The sequence below is a fragment of the Calliopsis andreniformis genome, unplaced genomic scaffold, assembly GCF_051401765.1.
Source record: "Calliopsis andreniformis isolate RMS-2024a unplaced genomic scaffold, iyCalAndr_principal scaffold0119, whole genome shotgun sequence".
NCBI classification, from domain to species: domain Eukaryota; kingdom Metazoa; phylum Arthropoda; class Insecta; order Hymenoptera; family Andrenidae; genus Calliopsis; species Calliopsis andreniformis.
In genome coordinates this window covers 599,373-620,040 of record NW_027480528.1, presented here as the reverse complement: position 1 = coordinate 620,040, position 20,668 = coordinate 599,373, and positions in this window count along the sequence as shown.

Below are 20,668 nucleotides of genomic sequence, written 5' to 3'. Positions count from 1 at the left end.
GCTATGGCTATGGCTATGGCTATGGCAGCTATGGCTGTGGCTATGGCTGATATGACTGTGGCTATGGCTGCTATGGCTATGGCTATGGCTGCTAGGGCTGCTATGGCTATGACTATTGCTGCTATGGCTATGGCTATGGCTGCTATGGCTATGTCTACGGCTGCTATGGCTATCGCTATGGCTGCTATGGCTGCGATGTCTATGGCTATGGCCATGGCTGCTATGGCCGCTATGGCTGTGGTTATGGCTACGGCTATGGCCGCTATGGCCGCAATTGCTATGGCTATGGCTGCTATGGCTATGGCTATGGCTGCTGTGGCTGTGGCTATGGCTGCGTCTGCAATGGCTATGGCTATGGCTATGGCTGCTATGGCTGCTATGGCTATGGCTACTATGGCTATGGCTATGACTGCTCTCGCTGCTATGGCTATGGCTATTGTTGCTACGGCTATGGCTATGGCTATGGCTATGACTGCTATGGCTATGGTTATGGCTGCTATGGCTGTGGCTATGGCTGCTATGACTATGGCAATGGCTATGGCTATGGCTGCTATGGCTGTGACTATAGCTGCTATGGCCATGGCTATGGATGCTATGGCTATGGCTATGGCCGCTACGGCCGCTATGGCTATGGCTATGGCTGCTATGGCTATGGCTATGGCTGCTAGGGCTGCTATGGCTATGCCTATTGCTGCTATGGCTATGGCTATGGCTGCTATGGCTACGTCTACGGCTTCTATGGCTATCGCTATGGCTGCTATGGCTGCGATGTCTATGGCTATGGCCATGGCTGCTATGGCCGCTATGGCTGTGGTTATGGCTACGGCTATGGCCGCTATGGCCGCAATGGCTATGGCTATGGCTGCTATGGCTATGGCTATGGCTGCTGTGGCTGTGGCTATGGCTGCGTCTGCTATGGCTATGGCTATGGCTATGGCTGCTATGGCTGCTATGGCTATGGCTACTATGGCTATGGCTATGACTGCTCTCGCTGCTATGGCTATGGCTATTGTTGCTACGGCTATGGCTATGGCTATGGCTATGACTGCTATGGCTATGGTTATGGCTGCTATGGCTGTGGCTATGGCTGCTATGACTATGGCAATGGCTATGGCTATGGCTGCTATGGCTGTGACTATAGCTGCTATGGCCATGGCTATGGATGCTATGGCTATGGCTATGGCCGCTACGGCCGCTATGGCTATGGCTATGGCTGCTATGGCTATGGCTATGGCTGCTGTGGCTGTGGCTATGGCTGCGTCTGCTATGGCTATGGCTATGGCTATGGCTGCTATGGCTGCGATGGCTATGACTATCGCTGCTATAGCTTTGGCTGTGGCTACTATTGCTATGGCTATTGCTGTTATGGCTGTGGCTGTGGCTGCAATGGCTGTGGTTATGGCTATGGCTGCTGTGGCTAATGCTATGTCTGCTATGGCTATGGCTATGGCTACTATGGCTATGACTATGGCTGCTATGTCTATGACTTTGCCTGCTATGGCTATGGCTATGGCTGCTATGAATATGGCTACTGCTGCTATGGCTGTGGCTATGGCTGCTATGGCTATGGCTACGGCTGCTATGGCTATCGCTATGGCTGCTATGGCTGCGATGTCTATCGCTATGACCATGGCTGCTATGGCCGCTATGGCTGTGGTTATGGCTACGGCTATGGCAGCTATGGCCGCTATGGCTATGGCTATGGCTGCTATGGCTATGGCTATGGCTGCTTTGTCTATGGCTATGGCTACGGCTATGGCTGCTCTGGCTTTGGCTATGGCTGCTGTGGCTATGGCTATGGCTGCTTTGGGTATGGTTATAGCTGCTATGTCTATGGCTGCTATGGCTACGACTATGGCTGCATTAGCTTTGGCTATGGCTATGTCTGCTATAGCTATGGCTATGGCTATGGCTATGGCTATTATGACTATGGCTATAGCTGCTATGGCTATGGCTCCGGCCGCTATGGCTATGGATATTGCTATGCCTGGGTATGGCTATAGCTGCTATGGCTATGGCTCCGGCTGCTATGGCTATGGCTATTGCTATGCCTGGGTATGGATATAGCTGCTATGGTTATGGCTCTGGCTGCTATGGCTACGGCTATGGCTATGGCTGCTATGGCTGTGGCTATAGCTGCTATGGCCATGGCTATGGATGCTATGGCTATGGCTATGGCCGCTACGGCCGCTATGGCTATGGCTATGGCTGCTATGGCTATGGCTATGGCTGCTGTGGCTGTGGCTATGGCTGCGTCTGCTATGGCTATGGCTATGGCTGCGTCTGCTATGGCTATGGCTATGGCTATGGCTGCTATGGCTGCTATGGCTATGGCTATGGCTGCTGTGGCTGTGGCTATGGCTGCGTCTGCTATGGCTGTGGCTATGGCTATGGCTGCTGTGGCTACTGCTATGGCTGCTATGGCTATGGCTATGGCTACTATGGCTATGACTATGGCTGCTATGGCTATGGCTATGCCTGCTATGGCTATGGCTATGGCTGCTATGAATATGGCTACTTCTGCTATGGCTATGGCTATGGCTGCTATGGCTATGGCTACGGCTGCTATGGCTATCGCTATGACTGCAATGGCTGCGATGTCTATCGCTATGGCCATGGCTGCTATGGCCGCTATGGCTGTGGTTATGGCTACGGCTATGGCCGCTATGGCCTCTATGGCTATGGCTATGGCTGCTATGGCTATGGCTATGGCTGCTTTGGGTATGGTTATAGCTGCTGTGGCTATGGCTCTGGCTGCTATGGCTATGGCTCTGGCTGCTATGGCTATGGCTATAGCTGCTATGGCTATGGCTATTGTCATGTCTATGGCCGCTGTGGCTATGGCTAAGGCTGCTTTGGGTATGGCTATAGCTGCTATGGCTATGGCTCTGGCTGATATGGCTATGGCTATGGCTGCTTTGCGTATGGTTATAGCTGCTGTGGCTATGGCTCTGGCTACTATGGCTATGGCTATGGCTGCTCTCGCTGCTATGGCAATGGCTATTGTTACTACGCCTATGGCTATGGCTATGGCTATGGCTGCTGTGGCTATGGCTATGACTGCTACGACTATGGCTATGGCTCTGGCTGCTATGGCAATGGCTATGGCTGCTATGGCTATGGCTATGGTCATGTCTATGGCCGCTGTGGCTATGGCTAAGGCTGCTTTGGGTATGGCTATAGCTGCTATGGCTATGGCTCTGGCTGCTATGGCTATGGCTATTGCTGCTTTGGCTATGGCTTTGGCCATGTCTATGGCTGCTATGGCTATGGCTAATGCTGCTATGGCCATGGCTATGGCTGCTTTGGCTATGGCTATGACTGCTCTCGCTGCTATGGCTATGGCTATTGTTGCTACGGCTATGGCTATGGCTATGGCTATGGCTGCTGTGGCTATGGCTATGGCTGCTATGACTATGGCTATGGCTATGGCAGCAATAGCTTTGGCTGTGGCTACAATGGCTGTGGCTATGGCTGCTATGGCTGCTATGGCCTTGGCTATTACTGCTATGTCTATGGCTGCTATGGCTATGACTATGGCTGCATTAGCTTTGGCTATGGCTATGTCTGCTATGGCTATGGCTATGGCTATGGCTATGGCTATTATGGCTATGGCTATAGCTGCTATGGCTATGGCTCCGGCTGCTATGGCTATGGATACTGCTATGCCTGGGTTTGGATATAGCTGCTGTGGCTATGGCTATGGCTGCTTTGGGTATGGTTATAGCTGCTGTGGCTATGGCTCTGGCTGCTATGGCTATGGCTGTGGCTGCTATGGCAATGGCTATGGCTGCTATGGCTATGGCTATGGTCATGTCTATGGCCGCTGTGGATATGGCTAAGGCTGCTTTGGGTATGGCTATAGCTGCTATGGCTATGGCTCTGGCTGCTATGGCTATGGCTATTGCTGCTATGGCTATGGCTTTGGCCATGTCTATGGCTGCTATGGCTATAGCTAAGGCTGCTATGGCCATGGCTATGGCTGCTTTGGCTATGGCTATGACTGCTCTCGCTGCTATGGCTATGGCTATTGTTGCTACGGCTATGGCTATGGCTATGGCTATGGCTGCTATGGCTATGGCTATGGCTGCGATGACTATGGCTATGGCTATGGGAGCAATAGCTTTGGCTGTGGCTACAATGGCTATGGCTATGGCTGCTATGGCTGCTATGGCCATGATTATTACTGCTATGTCTATGGCTGCTATGGCTACGACTATGGCTGCATTAGCTTTGGCTATGGCTATGTCTGCTATGGCTATGTCTGCTATGGCTATGGCTATGGCTATGGCTATTATGGCTATGGCTATAGCTGCTATGGCTATGGCTCCGGCTGCTATGGCTATGGCTATTGCTATGCCTGGGTATGGATATAGCTGCTATGGTTATGGCTCCGGCTGTTATGGCTATGGCAATGTCTATGGCTGCTATGGCTGTGGCTATAGCTGCTATGGCCATGGCTATGGATGCTATGGCTATGGCTATGGCCGCTATGGCCGCTATGGCTATGGCTATGGCTGCTATGGCTATGGTTATGGCTGCTGTGGCTGTGGCTACGGCTGCGTCTCCTATGGCTATGGCTATGGCTATGGCTGCTATGCCTGCTATGGCTATGGCTATTGCTGCTATGGATATGGCTATGGCTATGGCTATGGCTGCTATGGCTGCTATGGCTATGACTATCGCTGCTATAGCTTTGGCTGTGTCTACTATTGCTATGGCTATTGCTTCTATGGCTGTGGCTGTGGCTGCAATGGCTGTGGCAATGGCTATGGCTGCTGTGACTAATGCTATGGCTGCTATGGCTATGGCTATGGCTACTATGGCTATGACTATGGCTGCTATGTCTATGACTTTGCCTGCTATGGCTATGGCTATGGCTGCTATGAATATGGCTACTGCTGCTATGGCTATGGCTATGGCTGCTATGGCTATGGCTACGGCTGCAATGGCTATCGCTATGGCTGCTATGGCTGCGATGACTATCGCTATGGCCATGGCTGCTATGGCCGCTATGGCTGTGGTTATGGCTAAGGCTATGGCAGCTGTGGCCGGTATGGCTATGGCTATGGCTGCTATGGCTATGGCTATGGCTGCTGTGGCTGTGGCTATGGCTGCGTCTGCAATGGCTATGGCTATGGCTATGGCTGCTATGGCTGCTATGGCTATGGCTATTGCTGCTATGGCTATGGCTATGGCAATGGCTATGGCTGCTATGGCAGCTATGGCTATGACTGTCGCTGCTATAGCTTTGGCTGTGGCTACTATGGCTATGGCTATTGCTGCTATGGCTGTGGCTGTGGCTGCAATGGCTGTGGCTATGGCTATGGCTGCTGTGGCTAATGCTATGGCTGCTATGGCTATGGCTATGGCTACTATGGCTATGGCCATGGCTGCTATGACCATGGCTATGGTTGCTATGGCTATGGCTTTGGCCATGTCTATGGCTGCTATGGCTATGGCTAAGGCTGCTATGGCCATGGCTATGGATGCTTTGGCTATGGCTATGGCTACGGCTATGGCTGCTCTGGCTTTGGCTATGGCTGCTGTGGCTATGGCTATGGCTGCTTTGGCTATGGCTATGGCTACGTCTATGGCTGCTCTGGCTTTGGCTATGGCTGCTGTGGCTATGGCTATGGCTGCTTTGGGTATGGTTATAGCTGCTGTGGCTATGGCTCTGGCTACTATGGCTATGGCTATGGCTGCTCTCGCTGCTATGGCTATGGCTATTGTTACTACGGCTATGGCTATGGCTATGGATAAGGCTGCTGTGGCCATGGCTATGGATGCTTTGGCTATGGCTATGGCTACGACTATGGCTGCCATGGCTTTGGCTATGGCTGCTGTGGCTATGACTATGGCTACTATGGCTATGGCTATGACTGCTCTCGCTGCTATGGCTATGGCTATTGTTGCTACGGCTATGGCTATGGCTATGGCTATGGCTATGGCTATGGCTATTATGGCTATGGCTATAGCTGCTATGGCTATGGCTCCGGCTGCTATGGCTATGGATATTGCTATGCCTGGGTATGGATATAGCTGCTGTGGCTATGGCTAAGGCTGCTTTGGGTATGGCTATAGCTGCTATGGCTATGGCTCTTGCTGCTATGGCTATGGCTATGGCTGCTATGGCTATGGATTTGGCCATGTCTATGGCTGCTATGGCTATGGCTAAGGCTGCTATGTTCATGGCTATGGCTGCTTTGGCTCTGGCTATGGCTACGTCTGTGGCTGCTCTGGCTATGGCTATGGCTGCTGTGGCTGTGGCTATGGCTGCTTTGGGTATGGTTATAGCTGCTGTGGCTATGGCCCTGGCTACTATGGCTATGGCTATGGCTGCTCTCTCTGCTATTGCTATGGCTATTGTTACTACGGCTATGGCTATGGCTATGGCTATGGCTGCTGTGGCTATGGCTATGGCTGCTATGACTATGGCTATGGCTATGGCAGCAATAGCTTTGGCTGTGGCTACAATGGCTGTTGCTATGGCTGCTATGGCTGCTATGGCCATGGCTATTACTGCTATGTCTCTGGCTGCTATGGCTATGACTATGGCTGCATTAGCTTTGGCTATGGCTATGTCTGCTATAGCTATGGCTATGGCTATGGCTATGGCTATTATGGCTATGGCTATAGCTGCTATGGCTATGGCTCCGGCTGCTATGGCTATGGATATTGCTATGCCTGGGTATGGATATAGCTGCTATGGTTATGGCTCTGGCTGCTATGGCTATGGCTATGGATGCTATGGCAATGGCTATGGACGCTTTGGCTGTGGCTATGGCTGATATGACTATGGCTATGGCTGCTATGGCTATGGCTATGGCTGCTAGGGCTGCTATGGCTATGACTATTGCTGCTATGGCTACGGCTATGGCTATGACTATTGCTGCTATGGCTATCGCTATGGCTGCTATGGCTATGGCTATGGCTGCTGTGACTATGGCTATGGCTATGGCAGCAATAGCTTTGGCTGTGGCTACAATGGCTGTGGCTATGGCTGCTATGGCTGCTATGGCCATGGCTATTACTGCTATGTCTATGGCTGCTATGGCTATGACTATGGCTGCATTAGCTTTGGCTATGGCTATGTCTGCTATGGCTCCGGCTGCTATGGCTATGGATATTGCTATGCCTGGCTATGGATATAGCTGCTATGGTTATGGCTCTGACTGCTATGGCTATGGCTATGGCTATGCCTGGGTATGGATATAGCTGCTATGGTTATGGCTCCGGCTGTTATGGCTATGGCAATGTCTATGGCTGCTATGGCTGTGGCTATAGCTGCTATGGCCATGGCTATGGATGCTATGGCTATGGCTATGGCCGCTATGGCCGCTATGGCTATGGCTATGGCTGCAATGGCTATGGTTATGGCTGCTGTGGCTGTGGCTACGGCTGCGTCTCCTATGGCTATGGCTATGGCTATGGCTGCTATGCCTGCTATGGCTATGGCTATTGCTGCTATGGATATGGCTATGGCTATGGCTATGGCTGCTATGGCTGCTATGGCTATGACTATCGCTGCTATAGCTTTGGCTGTGTCTACTATTGCTATGGCTATTGCTTCTATGGCTGTGGCTGTGGCTGCAATGGCTGTGGCAATGGCTATGGCTGCTGTGACTAATGCTATGGCTGCTATGGCTATGGCTATGGCTACTATGGCTATGACTATGGCTGCTATGTCTATGACTTTGCCTGCTATGGCTATGGCTATGGCTGCTATGAATATGGCTACTGCTGCTATGGCTATGGCTATGGCTGCTATGGCTATGGCTACGGCTGCAATGGCTATCGCTATGGCTGCTATGGCTGCGATGACTATCGCTATGGCCATGGCTGCTATGGCCGCTATGGCTGTGGTTATGGCTAAGGCTATGGCAGCTGTGGCCGGTATGGCTATGGCTATGGCTGTTATGGCTATGGCTATGGCTGCTGTGGCTGTGGCTATGGCTGCGTCTGCAATGGCTATGGCTATGGCTATGGCTGCTATGGCTGCTATGGCTATGGCTATTGCTGCTATGGCTATGGCTATGGCAATGGCTATGGCTGCTATGGCAGCTATGGCTATGACTGTCGCTGCTATAGCTTTGGCTGTGGCTACTATGGCTATGGCTATTGCTGCTATGGCTGTGGCTGTGGCTGCAATGGCTGTGGCTATGGCTATGGCTGCTGTGGCTAATGCTATGGCTGCTATGGCTATGGCTATGGCTACTATGGCTATGGCCATGGCTGCTATGACCATGGCTATGGTTGCTATGGCTATGGCTTTGGCCATGTCTATGGCTGCTATGGCTATGGCTAAGGCTGCTATGGCCATGGCTATGGATGCTTTGGCTATGGCTATGGCTACGGCTATGGCTGCTCTGGCTTTGGCTATGGCTGCTGTGGCTATGGCTATGGCTGCTTTGGCTATGGCTATGGCTACGTCTATGGCTGTTCTGGCTTTGGCTATGGCTGCTGTGGCTATGGCTATGGCTGCTTTGGGTGTGGTTATAGCTGCTGTGGCTATGGCTCTGGCTACTATGGCTATGGCTATGGCTGCTCTCGCTGCTATGGCTATGGCTATTGTTACTACGGCTATGGCTATGGCTATGGATAAGGCTGCTGTGGCCATGGCTATGGATGCTTTGGCTATGGCTATGGCTACGACTATGGCTGCCATGGCTTTGGCTATGGCTGCTGTGGCTATGACTATGGCTACTATGGCTATGGCTATGACTGCTCTCGCTGCTATGGCTATGGCTATTGTTGCTACGGCTATGGCTATGGCTATGGCTATGGCTATGGCTATTATGGCTATGGCTATAGCTGCTATGGCTATGGCTCCGGCTGCTATGGCTATGGATATTGCTATGCCTGGGTATGGATATAGCTGCTGTGGCTATGGCTAAGGCTGCTTTGGGTATGGCTATAGCTGCTATGGCTATGGCTCTTGCTGCTATGGCTATGGCTATGGCTGCTATGGCTATGGATTTGGCCATGTCTATGGCTGCTATGGCTATGGCTAAGGCTGCTATGTTCATGGCTATGGCTGCTTCGGCTCTGGCTATGGCTACGTCTGTGGCTGCTCTGGCTATGGCTATGGCTGCTGTGGCTGTGGCTATGGCTGCTTTGGGTATGGTTATAGCTGCTGTGGCTATGGCCCTGGCTACTATGGCTATGGCTATGGCTGCTCTCTCTGCTATTGCTATGGCTATTGTTACTACGGCTATGGCTATGGCTATGGCTATGGCTGCTGTGGCTATGGCTATGGCTGCTATGACTATGGCTATGGCTATGGCAGCAATAGCTTTGGCTGTGGCTACAATGGCTGTTGCTATGGCTGCTATGGCTGCTATGGCCATGGCTATTACTGCTATGTCTCTGGCTGCTATGGCTATGACTATGGCTGCATTAGCTTTGGCTATGGCTATGTCTGCTATAGCTATGGCTATGGCTATGGCTATGGCTATTATGGCTATGGCTATAGCTGCTATGGCTATGGCTCCGGCTGCTATGGCTATGGATATTGCTATGCCTGGGTATGGATATAGCTGCTATGGTTATGGCTCTGGCTGCTATGGCTATGGCTATGGATGCTATGGCAATGGCTATGGACGCTTTGGCTGTGGCTATGGCTGATATGACTATGGCTATGGCTGCTATGGCTATGGCTATGGCTGCTAGGGCTGCTATGGCTATGACTATTGCTGCTATGGCTACGGCTATGGCTATGACTATTGCTGCTATGGCTATCGCTATGGCTGCTATGGCTATGGCTATGGCTGCTGTGACTATGGCTATGGCTATGGCAGCAATAGCTTTGGCTGTGGCTACAATGGCTGTGGCTATGGCTGCTATGGCTGCTATGGCCATGGCTATTACTGCTATGTCTATGGCTGCTATGGCTATGACTATGGCTGCATTAGCTTTGGCTATGGCTATGTCTGCTATGGCTCCGGCTGCTATGGCTATGGATATTGCTATGCCTGGCTATGGATATAGCTGCTATGGTTATGGCTCTGACTGCTATGGCTATGGCTATGGCTATGGCTGCTATAGCTGTGGCTATGGCTGATATGACTGTGGCTATGGCTGCTATGGCTATGGCTATGGCTGCTAGGGCTGCTATGGCTATGACTATTGCTGCTATGGCTATGGCTATGGCTGCTATGGCTATGGCTATGGCTGCTCTGGCTATGGCTGTGGCCATGGCTGCTAGGGCTACGGCTATGTCTGCTATGGCTATGGCTACGGCTGCTATGCGAATCGCTATGACGGCTATGGCTATTGCTATGGCTGCTATGGCTATGGCTCTGGCTGATATGGCTGTGGCTATGGCTGCTTTGCGTATGGTTATAGCTGCTGTGGCTATGGCTCTGGCTACTATGGCTATGGCTATGGCTGCTCTCGCTGCTATGGCTATGGCTATTGTTACTACGCCTATGGCTATGGCTATGGCTATGGCTGCTGTGGCTATGGCTATGACTGCTATGACTATGGCTATGGCTATGGCAGCAATAGCTTTGGCTGTGGCTACAATGGCTGTGGCTATGGCTGCTATGGCTGCTATGGCCATGGCTATTACTGCTATGTCTATGGCTGCTATGCCTATGACTATGGCTGCATTAGCTTTGGCTATGGCTATGTCTGCTATGGCTATGGCTATGGCTATGGCTATGGCTATTATGGCTATGGCTATAGCTGCTATGTCTATGGCTCCGGCTGCTATGGCTATGGATATTGCTATGCCTTGGTATGGATATAGGTGCTGTGGCTATGGCTTTGGCTGCTATGGCTATGGCTATGGCTGCTATGGCTATGGCTATGGTCATGTCTATGGCCGCTATGGCTATGGCTAAGGCTGCTATGGCTATGGATACTGCTATGCCTGGGTATGGATATAGCTGCTGTGGCTATGGCTATGGCTGCTTTGGGTATGGTTATAGCTGCTGTGGCTATGGCTCTGGCTGCTATGGCTATGGCTCTGGCTGCTATGGCAATGGCTATGGCTGCTATGGCTATGGCTATGGTCATGTCTATGGCCGCTGTGGCTATGGCTAAGGCTGCTTTGGGTATGGCTATAGCTGCTATGGCTATGGCTCTGGCTGCTATGGCTATGGCTATTGCTGCTTTGGCTATGGCTTTGGCCATGTCTATGGCTGCTATGGCTATGGCTAATGCTGCTATGGCCATGGCTATGGCTGCTTTGGCTATGGCTATGACTGCTCTCGCTGCTATGGCTATGGCTATTGTTGCTACGGCTATGGCTATGGCTATGGCTATGGCTGCTGTGGCTATGGCTATGGCTGCTATGACTATGGCTATGGCTATGGCAGCAATAGCTTTGGCTGTGGCTACAATGGCTGTGGCTATGGCTGCTATGGCTGCTATGGCCTTGGCTATTACTGCTATGTCTATGGCTGCTATGGCTATGACTATGGCTGCATTAGCTTTGGCTATGGCTATGTCTGCTATGGCTATGGCTATGGCTATGGCTATGGCTATGTCTGCTATGGCTATGGCTATGGCTATGGCTATGGCTATTATGGCTATGGCTATAGCTGCTATGGCTATGGCTCCGGCTGCTATGGCTATGGATACTGCTATGCCTGGGTATGGATATAGCTGCTGTGGCTATGGCTATGGCTGCTTTGGGTATGGTTATAGCTGCTGTGGCTATGGCTCTGGCTGCTATGGCTATGGCTGTGGCTGCTATGGCAATGGCTATGGCTGCTATGGCTATGGCTATGGTCATGTCTATGGCCGCTGTGGATATGGCTAAGGCTGCTTTGGGTATGGCTATAGCTGCTATGGCTATGGCTCTGGCTGCTATGGCTATGGCTATTGCTGCTATGGCTATGGCTTTGGCCATGTCTATGGCTGCTATGGCTATAGCTAAGGCTGCTATGGCCATGGCTATGGCTGCTTTGGCTATGGCTATGACTGCTCTCGCTGCTATGGCTATGGCTATTGTTGCTACGGCTATGGCTATGGCTATGGCTATGGCTGCTATGGCTATGGCTATGGCTGCGATGACTATGGCTATGGCTATGGGAGCAATAGCTTTGGCTGTGGCTACAATGGCTATGGCTATGGCTGCTATGGCTGCTATGGCCATGGCTATTACTGCTATGTCTATGGCTGCTATGGCTACGACTATGGCTGCATTAGCTTTGGCTATGGCTATGTCTGCTATGGCTATGTCTGCTATGGCTATGGCTATGGCTATGGCTATTATGGCTATGGCTATAGCTGCTATGGCTATGGCTCCGGCTGCTATGGCTATGGCTATTGCTATGCCTGGGTATGGATATAGCTGCTATGGTTATGGCTCCGGCTGTTATGGCTATGGCAATGTCTATGGCTGCTATGGCTGTGGCTATAGCTGCTATGGCCATGGCTATGGATGCTATGGCTATGGCTATGGCCGCTATGGCTGTGGCTATGGCTGATATGACTATGGCTATGGCTGCTATGGCTATGGCTATGGCTGCTAGGGCTGCTATGGCTATGACTATTGCTGCTATGGCTACGGCTATGGCTATGACTATTGCTGCTATGGCTATCGCTATGGCTGCTATGGCTATGGCTATGGCTGCTGTGACTATGGCTATGGCTATGGCAGCAATAGCTTTGGCTGTGGCTACAATGGCTGTGGCTATGGCTGCTATGGCTGCTATGGCCATGGCTATTACTGCTATGTCTATGGCTGCTATGGCTATGACTATGGCTGCATTAGCTTTGGCTATGGCTATGTCTGCTATGGCTCCGGCTGCTATGGCTATGGATATTGCTATGCCTGGCTATGGATATAGCTGCTATGGTTATGGCTCTGAGTGCTATGGCTATGGCTATGGCTATGGCTGCTATAGCTGTGGCTATGGCTGATATGACTGTGGCTATGGCTGCTATGGCTATGGCTATGGCTGCTAGGGCTGCTATGGCTATGACTATTGCTGCTATGGCTATGGCTATGGCTGCTATGGCTATGGCTATGGCTGCTCTGGCTATGGCTGTGGCCATGGCTGCTAGGGCTACGGCTATGTCTGCTATGGCTATGGCTACGGCTGCTATGCGAATCGCTATGACGGCTATGGCTATTGCTATGGCTGCTATGGCTATGGCTCTGGCTGATATGGCTATGGCTATGGCTGCTTTGCGTATGGTTATAGCTGCTGTGGCTATGGCTCTGGCTACTATGGCTATGGCTATGGCTGCTCTCGCTGCTATGGCTATGGCTATTGTTACTACGCCTATGGCTATGGCTATGGCTATGGCTGCTGTGGCTATGGCTATGACTGCTATGACTATGGCTATGGCTATGGCAGCAATAGCTTTGGCTGTGGCTACAATGGCTGTGGCTATGGCTGCTATGGCTGCTATGGCCATGGCTATTACTGCTATGTCTATGGCTGCTATGCCTATGACTATGGCTGCATTAGCTTTGGCTATGGCTATGTCTGCTATGGCTATGGCTATGGCTATGGCTATGGCTATTATGGCTATGGCTATAGCTGCTATGGCTATGGCTCCGGCTGCTATGGCTATGGATATTGCTATGCCTTGGTATGGATATAGGTGCTGTGGCTATGGCTTTGGCTGCTATGGCTATGGCTATGGCTGCTATGGCTATGGCTATGGTCATGTCTATGGCCGCTATGGCTATGGCTAAGGCTGCTATGGCTATGGATACTGCTATGCCTGGGTATGGATATAGCTGCTGTGGCTATGGCTATGGCTGCTTTGGGTATGGTTATAGCTGCTGTGGCTATGGCTCTGGCTGCTATGGCTATGGCTCTGGCTGCTATGGCAATGGCTATGGCTGCTATGGCTATGGCTATGGTCATGTCTATGGCCGCTGTGGCTATGGCTAAGGCTGCTTTGGGTATGGCTATAGCTGCTATGGCTATGGCTCTGGCTGCTATGGCTATGGCTATTGCTGCTTTGGCTATGGCTTTGGCCATGTCTATGGCTGCTATGGCTATGGCTAATGCTGCTATGGCCATGGCTATGGCTGCTTTGGCTATGGCTATGACTGCTCTCGCTGCTATGGCTATGGCTATTGTTGCTACGGCTATGGCTATGGCTATGGCTATGGCTGCTGTGGCTATGGCTATGGCTGCTATGACTATGGCTATGGCTATGGCAGCAATAGCTTTGGCTGTGGCTACAATGGCTGTGGCTATGGCTGCTATGGCTGCTATGGCCTTGGCTATTACTGCTATGTCTATGGCTGCTATGGCTATGACTATGGCTGCATTAGCTTTGGCTATGGCTATGTCTGCTATGGCTATGGCTATGGCTATGGCTATGGCTATTATGGCTATGGCTATAGCTGCTATGGCTATGGCTCCGGCTGCTATGGCTATGGATACTGCTATGCCTGGGTATGGATATAGCTGCTGTGGCTATGGCTATGGCTGCTTTGGGTATGGTTATAGCTGCTGTGGCTATGGCTCTGGCTGCTATGGCTATGGCTGTGGCTGCTATGGCAATGGCTATGGCTGCTATGGCTATGACTATGGTCATGTCTATGGCCGCTGTGGATATGGCTAAGGCTGCTTTGGGTATGGCTATAGCTGCTATGGCTATGGCTCTGGCTGCTATGGCTATGGCTATTGCTGCTATGGCTATGGCTTTGGCCATGTCTATGGCTGCTATGGCTATAGCTAAGGCTGCTATGGCCATGGCTATGGCTGCTTTGGCTATGGCTATGACTGCTCTCGCTGCTATGGCTATGGCTATTGTTGCTACGGCTATGGCTATGGCTATGGCTATGGCTGCGATGGCTATGGCTATGGCTGCGATGACTATGGCTATGGCTATGGGAGCAATAGCTTTGGCTGTGGCTACAATGGCTATGGCTATGGCTGCTATGGCTATGGCTATGGCTGCTATGGTTATGGCCATGGCTGCTATGACCATGGCTATGGTTGCTATGGCTATGGCTTTGGCCATGTCTATGGCTGCTATGGCTATGGCTAAGGCTGCTATGGCCATGGCTATGGATGCTTTGGCTATGGCTATGGCTACGGCTATGGCTGCTCTGGCTTTGGCTATGGCTGCTGTGGCTATGGCTATGGCTGCTTTGGCTATGGCTATGGCTACGTCTATGGCTGCTCTGGCTTTGGCTATGGCTGCTGTGGCTATGGCTATGGCTGCTTTGGGTATGGTTATAGCTGCTGTGGCTATGGCTCTGGCTACTATGGCTATGGCTATGGCTGCTCTCGCTGCTATGGCTATGGCTATTGTTACTACGGCTATGGCTATGGCTATGGATAAGGCTGCTGTGGCCATGGCTATGGATGCTTTGGCTATGGCTATGGCTACGACTATGGCTGCCATGGCTTTGGCTATGGCTGCTGTGGCTATGACTATGGCTACTATGGCTATGGCTATGACTGCTCTCGCTGCTATGGTTATGGCTATTGTTGCTACGGCTATGGCTATGGCTATGGCTATGGCTATGGCTATTATGGCTATGGCTATAGCTGCTATGGCTATGGCTCCGGCTGCTATGGCTATGGATATTGCTATGCCTGGGTATGGATATAGCTGCTGTGGCTATGGCTAAGGCTGCTTTGGGTATGGCTATAGCTGCTATGGCTATGGCTCTTGCTGCTATGGCTATGGCTATGGCTGCTATGGCAATGGATTTGGCCATGTCTATGGCTGCTATGGCTATGGCTAAGGCTGCTATGTTCATGGCTATGGCTGCTTTGGCTCTGGCTATGGCTACGTCTGTGGCTGCTCTGGCTATGGCTATGGCTGCTGTGGCTGTGGCTATGGCTGCTTTGGGTATGGTTATAGCTGCTGTGGCTATGGCCCTGGCTACTATGGCTATGGCTATGACTGCTCTCGCTGCTATGGCTATGGCTATTGTTGCTACGGCTATGGCTATGGCTATGGCTATGGCTATGGCTATTATGGCTATGGCTATAGCTGCTATGGCTATGGCTCCGGCTGCTATGGCTATGGATATTGCTATGCCTGGGTATGGATATAGCTGCTGTGGCTATGGCCAAGGCTGCTTTGGGTATGGCTATAGCTGCTATGGCTATGGCTCTTGCTGCTATGGCTATGGCTATGGCTGCTATGGCTATGGATTTGGCCATGTCTATGGCTGCTATGGCTATGGCTAAGGCTGCTATGTTCATGGCTATGGCTGCTTTGGCTCTGGCTATGGCTACGTCTGTGGCTGCTCTGGCTATGGCTATGGCTGCTGTGGCTGTGGCTATGGCTGCTTTGGGTATGGTTATAGCTGCTGTGGCTATGGCTCTGGCTACTATGGCTATGGCTATGGCTGCTCTCGCTGCTATGGCTATGGCTATTGTTACTACGGCTATGGCTATGGCTATGGATAAGGCTGCTGTGGCCATGGCTATGGATGCTTTGGCTATGGCTATGGCTACGACTATGGCTGCCATGGCTTTGGCTATGGCTGCTGTGGCTATGACTATGGCTACTATGGCTATGGCTATGACTGCTCTCGCTGCTATGGTTATGGCTATTGTTGCTACGGCTATGGCTATGGCTATGGCTATGGCTATGGCTATTATGGCTATGGCTATAGCTGCTATGGCTATGGCTCCGGCTGCTATGGCTATGGATATTGCTATGCCTGGGTATGGATATAGCTGCTGTGGCTATGGCTAAGGCTGCTTTGGGTATGGCTATAGCTGCTATGGCTATGGCTCTTGCTGCTATGGCTATGGCTATGGCTGCTATGGCTATGGATTTGGCCATGTCTATGGCTGCTATGGCTATGGCTAAGGCTGCTATGTTCATGGCTATGGCTGCTTTGGCTCTGGCTATGGCTACGTCTGTGGCTGCTCTGGCTATGGCTATGGCTGCTGTGGCTGTGGCTATGGCTGCTTTGGGTATGGTTATAGCTGCTGTGGCTATGGCCCTGGCTACTATGGCTATGGCTATGGCTGCTCTCTCTGCTATTGCTATGGCTATTGTTACTACGGCTATGGCTATGGCTATGGCTATGGCTGCTGTGGCTATGGCTATGGCTGCTATGACTATGGCTATGGCTATGGCAGCAATAGCTTTGGCTGTAGCTACAATGGCTGTTGCTATGGCTGCTATGGCTGCTATGGCCATGGCTATTACTGCTATGTCTCTGGCTGCTATGGCTATGACTATGGCTGCATTAGCTTTGGCTATGGCTATGTCTGCTATAGCTATGGCTATGGCTATGGCTATGGCTATTATGGCTATGGCTATAGCTGCTATGGCTATGGCTCCGGCTGCTATGGCTATGGATATTGCTATGCCTGGGTATGGATATAGCTGCTATGGTTATGGCTCTGGCTGCTATGGCTATGGCTATGGATGCTATGGCAATGGCTATGGACGCTTTGGCTGTGGCTATGGCTGATATGACTATGGCTATGGCTGCTATGGCTATGGCTATGGCTGCTAGGGCTGCTATGGCTGTGACTATTGCTGCTATGGCTACGGCTATGGCTATGACTATTGCTGCTATGGCTATCGCTATGGCTGCTATGGCTATGGCTATGGCTGCTGTGACTATGGCTATGGCTATGGCAGCAATAGCTTTGGCTGTGGCTACAATGGCTGTGGCTATGGCTGCTATGGCTGCTATGGCCATGGCTATTACTGCTATGTCTATGGCTGCTATGGCTATGACTATGGCTGCATTAGCTTTGGCTATGGCTATGTCTGCTATGGCTCCGGCTGCTATGGCTATGGATATTGCTATGCCTGGCTATGGATATAGCTGCTATGGTTATGGCTCTGACTGCTATGGCTATGGCTATGGCTATGGCTGCTATGGCTGTGGCTATGGCTGATATGACTGTGGCTATGGCTGCTATGGCTATGGCTATGGCTGCTAGGGCTGCTATGGCTATGACTATTGCTGCTATGGCTATGGCTATGGCTGCTATGGCTATGGCTATGGCTGCTCTGGCTATGGCTGTGGCCATGGCTGCTAGGGCTACGGCTATGTCTGCTATGGCTATGGCTACGGCTGCTATGCGAATCGCTATGACGGCTATGGCTATTGCTATGGCTGCTATGGCTATGGCTATGGCTGCTATGGCTGCTATGGCTATGGCTATGGCTATGGCTACTATGGTTATGGCTATAGCTGCTATGGCTATGGCTCTGGCTGCTATGGCAATGGCTATGGCTGCTTTGGGTGTGGCTATAGCTGCTATGGCTATGGCTATGGCTGCTATGGCTATGGCTATGGCTGCTCTGGCTATGGCTGTGGCCATGGCTGCTAGGGCTACGGCTATGTCTGCTATGGCTATGGCTACGGCTGCTATGCGTATCGCTATGACGGCTATGGCTATGGCTACGGCAGCTATGGCTATGGCTATGGCTGCAATAGCTTTGGCTGTGGCTACTATGGCTATGGCTATGGCTATGGCTACTATGGTTATGGCTATTGCTATGGCTGCTATGGCTGTGGCTATGGCTGCTATGGCTGTGCCTATTGCTACTATGGCTATGGCTATGGCTATGGCTGCTATGGCTATGGCAGTGTCTGCTATGGCTGTGGCTTTGGCTATGGCTGGTACAGCTATAGCTATGGCTTTGGCTGCTATGGCTATGGCTATGCCCATGGCTGCTGTGGCTATGGCTATGGCTACTATGGCTATGGCTATGACTGCTCTGGCTGCTATGGCTGTGGCTATGGCTGCTATGGCTGTGCCTATTGCTACTATGGCTATGGCTATGGCTATGGCTGCTATGGCTATGGTTATGGCTGCGGCTGCTATGGCAATGGCTATGTCTGCTATGGCTGTGGCTATGGCTATGGCTGCTATAGCTATGGCTATGGCTATGGCTGCTATGGCTATGGCTATGGCGGCTATGGCTATGGCTACGGCTGCTATGGCTATTGTTATGGCTGCAATGGCTACGGCTATGGCTGCTATGGCAATGGCAATGGCTATGGCTACTATGGCTACGGCTGCTATGGGTGCTACTGCAATGGCTATGGCTATGGCTCCTATGGATATGGCTATGGCTGCTATGGCCATGCCTATGGCTGCTATGGCTATGGCTATGGCTGCTTTGGCTATGGCTAGAGCTGCTATAGCTACGGCTCTGGCTGCTATGGCTATGCCTGCTATGGCTGTGGCTATAGCTGCTATGGCTATGGCTGCTATAGCTATGGCTATGGCTGCTAATGCTATGACTATGGCTGCTACGGCTATGGCTGTTGCTGCTATGGCTATGGCTATGGCTGATGTGGCTATGGCTATGACGGCTGTGGCTATGGCTACGGCTGCTATGGCTATGGCCATGGCTGCAATAGCTTTGGCTGTGGCTACTATCGCTATGGCTATGGCTATGGCTACTATGGTTTTGGCTCTTGCTATGGCTGCTATGGCTGTGGCTATGGCTACTATGGCTATGGCTATGGCCATGGCTGCTAGGGCTATGGCTATGGCTGCTATGGCTATGGCTACGGCTGCTATGGCTATCGCTATGACTGCTATGGCTATGGCTATGGCTGCTATGGCTATGGCTATGGCTGCAATAGCTTTGGCTATGGCTGCTATGTGTATGGCTATAGCTGCTATGGCTATGGCTCTGGCTGCTGTGGCTAATGCTATGGCTGCTATGGCTGTGGCTATGGCTACTATGGCTATGACAATGGCTGCTAAGGCTATGGCTATGTCTGCTATGGCTCTGGGTATGGCTGCTATGAATATGGCTATTGCTGCCATGGCTATGGCTATGGCTGCTCTGGCTATGGTTATGGCAGCTATGGCTATCGCTATGCGTGCTACGGCTATGGCTATGTCTGCTATGGTTATTGCTATAGCTACTACGGCTATGGCTATGGCTGCTAAGACTATGGCTATGGCTACCGCTGCTGTGGCTATGGCTATGGATGCTATGGCTACTGTTATGGCTACGCCTATGGCTGCTAAGGCTATGGCTATGTCTGCTATGGCTCTGGGTATGGCTGCTATGAATATGGCTATTGCTGCCATGGCTATGGCTATGGCTGCTCTGGCTATGGTTATGGCAGCTATGGCTATCGCTATGCGTGCTACGGCTATGGCTATGTCTGCTATGGTTATTGCTATAGCTACTACGGCTATGGCTATGGCTGCTAAGACTATGGCTATGGCTACCGCTGCTGTGGCTATGGCTATGGATGCTATGGCTACGGTTATGGCTACGCCTATGGCTGATATGGCTATGTCTATCGCTGGTATGGCTATGGCTACGGCTCCTATGGCTATCGCTATGCGTGCTATGGCTATGGCTATGGCTGCTATGGCTATGGCTATGGCTATGGCTGCTATGGCTGCCATGGCTATGGCTGTTGCTGCTAAGGCTATGGCTATGGCTATGGCTATAGCTATGCCTTCTATGGCTATGGCTATGGCTGCTACGGCTATGGCTATAACTGCTGTGGCTATGGCATTGGCTGCTGTGGCTGTGGCTATGGCTATGTCTGCTCTGGCTATGGCTATGGCTGCTGTGGCTATGGCTATGTCTATGGCAATGGCTGCTGTGGCTATGTCTATGGCTGCTGTGGCTATGGCTATGGCTATGACAATGGCTGCTATGACTATGGCTACGGCTGCTATGTCTATGCCTGCTATGGCTATGGCTATCGCTGCTATGGCTGTGGCTATGGCTATGGCTGCTGTGGCAAATGCTATGGCTGCTATGGCTA